This window comes from Schistocerca americana, chromosome 3 (genome assembly GCF_021461395.2).
Source record: "Schistocerca americana isolate TAMUIC-IGC-003095 chromosome 3, iqSchAmer2.1, whole genome shotgun sequence".
NCBI classification, from domain to species: domain Eukaryota; kingdom Metazoa; phylum Arthropoda; class Insecta; order Orthoptera; family Acrididae; genus Schistocerca; species Schistocerca americana.
In genome coordinates this window covers 303,194,921-303,202,025 of record NC_060121.1, presented here as the reverse complement: position 1 = coordinate 303,202,025, position 7,105 = coordinate 303,194,921, and positions in this window count along the sequence as shown.

Genomic DNA, 7,105 nt, shown 5'->3' with positions numbered 1-7,105 from the left:
ACAACTATTTCCTAACTACAGGCTAGTGTCAGCTCCACAATAAATAGTTCAAAGGCCATATGTGAGTAAGTTCAATATTGCTACCTCTAGGCCTATGAACATCCTCATGTACCACTTGGAAATTGACACTACACTACAGTTCTGAATAACCATACATCTACATCTATATCTATCATACAGCTACAGCTACATGATTCCTCTGCAGTTCACATTCCAGTGCCTGGCAGAGCTTTCAGTGAACCACATTCAAGCTAATTCTCTACCATTCCACTCTCAGACAGTGTACAGGAGAAACTTAGACTTAAATCTTTCTGTGCAATCTCTGATTACTCTTATTTTATTATGATAATCATTTCTCCTTGTGTGAGTGGGTGCAAACAAAACTTTTTAACACACTGGGGAGAAAGTTAGTGATTGAAATTGCATGGGAAGATCCTGCTGCAACTGAAAATGCCTCTGTTTTATGGTTTCCAGTCCAATTGGTATATTACATCCATGCCACTTTCTCCACTATTTCGCGATAATACAAAACGAGCTGCGCTTCTTTCAAATTTTCAGTGTCCTCCATCAGTCCCATTTGATTCGGATCCCACACTGCACAGCAATACTTCAGAAGAGGGCAGACATGTGTAGTGTAAGCATTTTCTAAATATACTGCCAATCAACCGCAGTCTCTGGTTTAATTTCTCCATAACATTATGTATGTGATCGGTCCCATTTAAATTATTCGTAATTGTAATCCTCAAGTATTTAGTTGAATTTAGAGCCTTTAGATTTGTGTGATTTATTGTGTAACCAAAAGTTAGCGGATTCCTTTTAGTGCTGTTGCGAATGACTTCACACTTTTCATTAAAAATGGTTCAAATGGCTCTGAGCGCTATGGGACTTAACTTCTGAGGTCATCAGTCCCCTAGAACTTAGAACTACTTAAACCTAACTAACCTAAGGACATGACACACATCCATGGCCGAGGCAGGATTCGAACCGGCGACCGTAGTGGTCGCGCGGTTCCAGACTGTAAGGCCTAGAACCGCTCGGGCACTCCGGCTGTCCACTTTTCATTATTTCGAGTCAATTGTCACTTTATGCACCATACAGATATCTTATTTAAATCATTTGCAATTGGTTTTGATCGTCTGATGATTTACAAAACAGTAAGTAACAGCACCATGCCTAAACAATCTAAGAGGGCTCCTCAAATTATCTGTTAAATCGTTTATATAGATCAGAGAGAGCAGAGGCCCTATAACACTTCCCTGGGCAATGCCAATTTTACTCGATGATTTTCTGTGAGTTACTATGAACTAGAACCTTTCTGACAGCATATCACAAATCCAGTCCCACAACTGATGATAATATTCAAACACAATACATGTACCAAAATACATGCTCCAAAATCCTACTGCAAATTGAAGTTAGTGATATCGATCTGTAATTCAGCTTATTAGTCTTAATTCCTTTCTTGGGTACAGATGTGACTTGTCCAACTTACCAGTCTTTAGGTACCGTCTTTCTATGAGTGAGCCAGTTGTATATGACTCCTAAGTATGGAGCAATTACATCAGCATACTCTGAGAGAAACCAGACATTTTACGCAGTCTGGACCATAGAGTAAACATCTCTGGAATGAGCATTGCGTTCTGCGCATGCTGTCAACATTAAACCAGGATTGTCACGTGTTTTCGGGACTTCGCTGCGCGTGTGTGCTTTCCTCAGAGTTTGAAGTTTATAAGATCAAGAGTTTTTGTTGTGTTTTCACCGTTTGTTGATAGTGTAATAGCGATGGTGAATTACTGTTGTTGCTACGGGTGCAAAGGAAAATTTATGAAAGGAGGGACAGTAACTTTTCATGGGTACTATGTTTAAAAATTTCGAGACGCATTATCATTAAAGCTTGATTCTGTAGACCTATTTTTCTACGATTTTATGACTATATAATAGATATTACAGCTCGTACAAGAACTTACAAACAATCGCTTCCTCTCGTAAATTTGCTAGTGGAACAGGAAAGGGAATGGTTAGTTGTTTCAGCAAATACTACCCTCCATGTATTTGTCAGTGACTTGTCGATTATGTATATAGATTTGAAAGACGGGAGACAGAGAAATTCAATAGAGTGAGAGTCTGTAATTGTCTTCGTATAATATGTGTTTTCAGACCTTTTTGCTTACTATAAAGTTGCAGTAGGAGACCATGTTAAGTGTGTCTAGGACATGGAGAATGATTATGTGTGATTCATATTTTAGTTTCCCGAAGGATGAACAACGAGTAAAGATGTGGCTCCAGAAAATAAGACGGAGTAATTTTGTCTCCACAAAATATTCCAAAGTATGTTCAAAACACTTTGAAGAGGAATGTTTAGAAAGAGAAAAATTTGGACGTGTGTGGCTGAAGGTAGATGCTATACCAACTATTTTTAATTTTCCACAGCACCCACTACCAATTTCTGCATTCAGCTTAAATACATTTTCTGCACAAATCAAATAAAAAACGCAATAGTGTAGCTGATCAAAGTACACATTCATCATCTTTGGTGTATTTTGCCTTCAATTTATTTTCTTCACCATTTGATTAAGAAGCGTAAAATATTGGTAAACATGTCCCCAAACTCATTCATTTGTGTCACTTTTCACTTCCCTTAATGGTGTTATATGGGTTGACTGTTACATGACCAACTGTATTTGCTTTACAGTACATTTATTCTCCGATCGCCTTTTTTCCCCCTTCTTACTCAGTCTACTATTTATTTAATAAACTGGGAGCAAGTACGTAAAATGCGTTAAATAACCACTTCAAAGTGTCACCATTAAGAAAAATTGTGCTTTAGCTCGCAAAAACGAGAAAATACATACGCAGAAATAGCAGAAAAAAGGACGAATTAGCAGGGATATAATCGCTAATGTGAGGCAAATTCGGTGTTTTTCGGACACTTGCAAAAGTACTAGCGTCCTGTCAAGTCGTTTTGCGAGACTATCACTGCAAAAATGTAAGTCGGACTCTGTAATACTATTAAGTGCCGTATCATACCGAAAACTACCAAAAACCGAGTGCATCTGAACTGTGACACCTATCGAAAAGAAGCAGAATGCAATATCACTTGCCCTTAAAATTTACGTAGCTGGTTTATTCCTGGCATCAAATGGATACTGTTAAAATGTCTGCGCAACATATATAAACAATCCACGACACGTACGAAAAGAATCCATCTGTACTAGGGATGTAGTGACATTCGAAATATACAAACATACGACGTCCCGAGAACAAGTGACCAGGCCGGCAATGTATGTTGACAACACAAAATCTAGAATGAGATTTTCACTCTGCAGCAGAGTGTACGCTGATATGAAACTTCCTGGCGGATTAAAACTGTGTGCCCGACCGAGACTCGAACTTGGGAGCTTGCCTTTCACGGGCAAGTGGTCTACCATCTGAGTTACCGAAGCACGACTAACGCCTGGTTCTCACAGCTTTACTTCTGCCAGTATCTCATCTCCTACCTTCCAAACTTTACAGAAGCTCTCCTGCGAACCTTGCAGAACTAGCACTCCTGAAAGAAAGGATGCTGCGTTGACATGGGTTAGCCACAGCCTAGGTGATGTTTCCAGAATGAGATTTCCACTCTGCAGCGGAGTGGCTAAGCCATGTCTCTGCTGTATCCTTTGTTTCAGGAGTGCTAGTTCTGCAAGATTCGCAGGAGAGCTTCTATAAGGTTTGGAAGATAGGAGACAAGATACTGGCAGAAGAAAAGCTGTGAGGAGCAGGTGTGAGTAGTGCTTCGGTAGCTCAGATGGTAGAGCACTTGCTCGCGAAAAGCAAGGTCCTGAGTTCGAGTCTCGGTCGGGTCACACAGTTTTAATCTGCCAGGAAGTTCCAACGCAAAATCTGTTCTGCGCATGTGATGCTCACTCCAGAGATATTTACTCTATGGTCTGGACCAGAGACCTTGCCTTTATTAAGAGATTTAATCTGCTTTGCTATACCGAGGCTATCTACTACCAAGTTACTCATATTGGAAGTTGTTCTTGATTCGAATTCGGAATATTTATTTCATATTGTTTGGTGAAGGAATTTCGGAAATACGTGTTTAGTAGTGTCATAAGCAACATCACCATTGTTATTGTGCAGTGAAGATATTGATTGCGTCTTGCCACTGTTGTAGATAGATATATACAAGTGTGAGAAGTGTTGAGGCGTATACATATTTTGCATTACCTTTGCACATTCTTTTGTGCCAGTTGTGTACATCCTGATGGTAGAAATATTCCTTTTACTGTCAATTGTTGATCTTGGAGAACAGCTATTATGCCATGTACACTATATGTCTTCACCACATTGACATCTAAGACGGAGTCAAACACTATCCTATTGAAAAATAGGTCTCATTCTCAAAACTGTATCAAAATTTACATAGTAAGGTATACTGTTCATGTGGTTCAAATGGCTCCAAGCACTATGGGACTTAACGTCTGAGGTCATCAGTCCTCTAGAACTTAGAACAATGGTATTTAAACCTAAGTAACCTAAGGACATCACACACATCCATGCCTGGGGCAGAATTCGAACCTGCGACCGTAGCAGTCGTGCGGTTCCAGACTGAAGTGCCTAGAACCACTCGGCCACAGTGGCTGGCAGGTATACCTTTCCTCAGCTTAGTACTCATTTGTGCTTTTCCTAAGCGAATGCTTGAATATACACTCCTGGAAATTGAAATAAGAACACCGTGAATTCATTGTCCCAGGAAGGGGAAACTTTATTGACACATTCCTGGGGTCAGATACATCACATGATCACACTGACAGAACCACAGGCACATAGACACAGGCAACAGAGCATGCACAATGTCGGCACTAGTACAGTGTATATCCACCTTTCGCAGCAATGCAGGCTGCTATTCTCCCATGGAGACGATCGTAGAGATGCTGGATGTAGTCCTGTGGAACGGCTTGCCATGCCATTTCCACCTGGCGCCTCAGTTGGACCAGCGTTCGTGCTGGACGTGCAGACCACGTGAGACGACGCTTCATCCAGTCCCAAACATGCTCAATGGGGGACAGATCCGGAGATCTTGCTGGCCAGGGTAGTTGACTTACACCTTCTAGAGCACGTTGGGTGGCACGGGATACACGCAGACGTGCATTGTCCTGTTGGAACAGCAAGTTCCCTTGCCGGTCTAGGAATGGTAGAACGATGGGTTCGATGACGGTTTGGATGTACCGTGCACTATTCAGTGTCCCCTCGACGATCACCAGTGGTGTACGGCCAGTGTAGGAGATCGCTCCCCACACCATGATGCCGGGTGTTGGCCCTGTGTGCCTCGGTCGTATGCAGTCCTGATTGTGGCGCTCACCTGCACGGCGCCAAACACGCGTATGACCATCATTGGCACCAAGGCAGAAGTGACTCTCATCGCTGAAGACGACACGTCTCCATTCGTCCCTCCATTCACGCCTGTCGCGACACCACTGGAGGCGGGCTGCACGATGTTGGGGCGTGAGCGGAAGACGGCCTGACGGTGTGCGGGACCGTAGCCCAGTTTCATGGAGACGGTTGCGAATGGTCCTCGCCGATACCCCAGGAGCAACAGTGTCCCTAATTTTCTGGGAAGTGGCGGTGCGGTCCCCTACGGCACTGCGTAGGATCCTACGGTCTTGGCGTGCATCCGTGCGTCGCTGCGGTCCGGTCCCAGGTCGACGGGCACGTGCACCTTCCGCCGACCACTGGCGACAACATCGATGTACTGTGGAGACCTCACGCCCCACGTGTTGAGCAATTCGGCGGTACGTCCACCCGGCCTCCCGCATGCCCACTATACGCCCTCGCTCAAAGTCCGTCAACTGCACATACGGTTCACGTCCACGCTGTCGCGGCATGCTACCAGTGTTAAAGACTGCGATGGAGCTCCGTATGCCACGGCAAACTGGCTGACACTGACGGCGGCGGTGCACAAATGCTGCGCAGCTAGCGCCATTCGACGGCCAACACCGCGGTTCCTGGTGTGTCCGCTGTGCCGTGCGTGTGATCATTGCTTGTACAGCCCTCTCGCAGTGTCCGGAGCAAGTATGGTGGGTCTGACACACCGGTGTCAATGTGTTCTGTTTTCCATTTCCAGGAGTGTATGTATCATCTTATCGACTATGTCTTCAAATGTTAATAATGTCTGTAGTTCAATGAGCTAACGATAATTATCAACATAGAGACAGATGCCAATAGCAATGTAGATAGTCATTAATTGCTAGGTCCATTCCTGCCTGGATTTTTTAAAAAAAGAATTTAAAGTGCATTTTATTCTATGTGCTTACTCACTACTATGTGATATATACAAATACAGCAGGCATGGAGGGGATTAGCTAATCACACACTTACACAGTTTCACAATGTAACTATATTTGTGTGGAGACAGTCATGTAACTGACAGCAGACAATTTCTGTTACTGGGTACGTCTTGAAATACATACAAAATAGCGACAGAATATACATATATCATACATACAGTATGTCTATTAGTACAAGTCATATTAATGTCTGCAGCTTTTTTGTGCTCTCGTACTTCTTTGCGTAACTTGGTGTCCCTCTCCTGCAAAGATTCAATACCAAAGATGCAATCGATGAACAGACCATCTAGAATTAGGAAGTTGCATCTAATGACTCCATTTTGTAGGACCAGAGGAAGTTATGTTTGCGCCTTCATACTGTGTGATCTGGTATCGATTGCACCAAGAATTGTAGAGTTCTGAACTGGCAAAGTAGGCACTTTATTAGACTCATTCATTCAGTTAAATAAATTAGTAGATATCACAATGGCAGTAGCTCCACTATCTGGTACAGTCATACTTGGCACGTTACATCATTAACAGCAGCCTGAACTATGTTTTCATGTTGCTCATTACACTTGTTAAGATCAGTATACAACTCATTTCTAGTTTCCATTCCATCACTGTATTGCAACAAGTTAACAGAACTGGCGTCGTATTCAACCAACCTATCCTGTGACTGAAATTTGAAGGTTTAATGACGTCACTTTTAATTTGTTGAATTTGACATAACAGAATGGCCATCTTCTGCCACCTCAGCCAAACAAACTGTTGAATTCTGGGTGTGCCAGTTC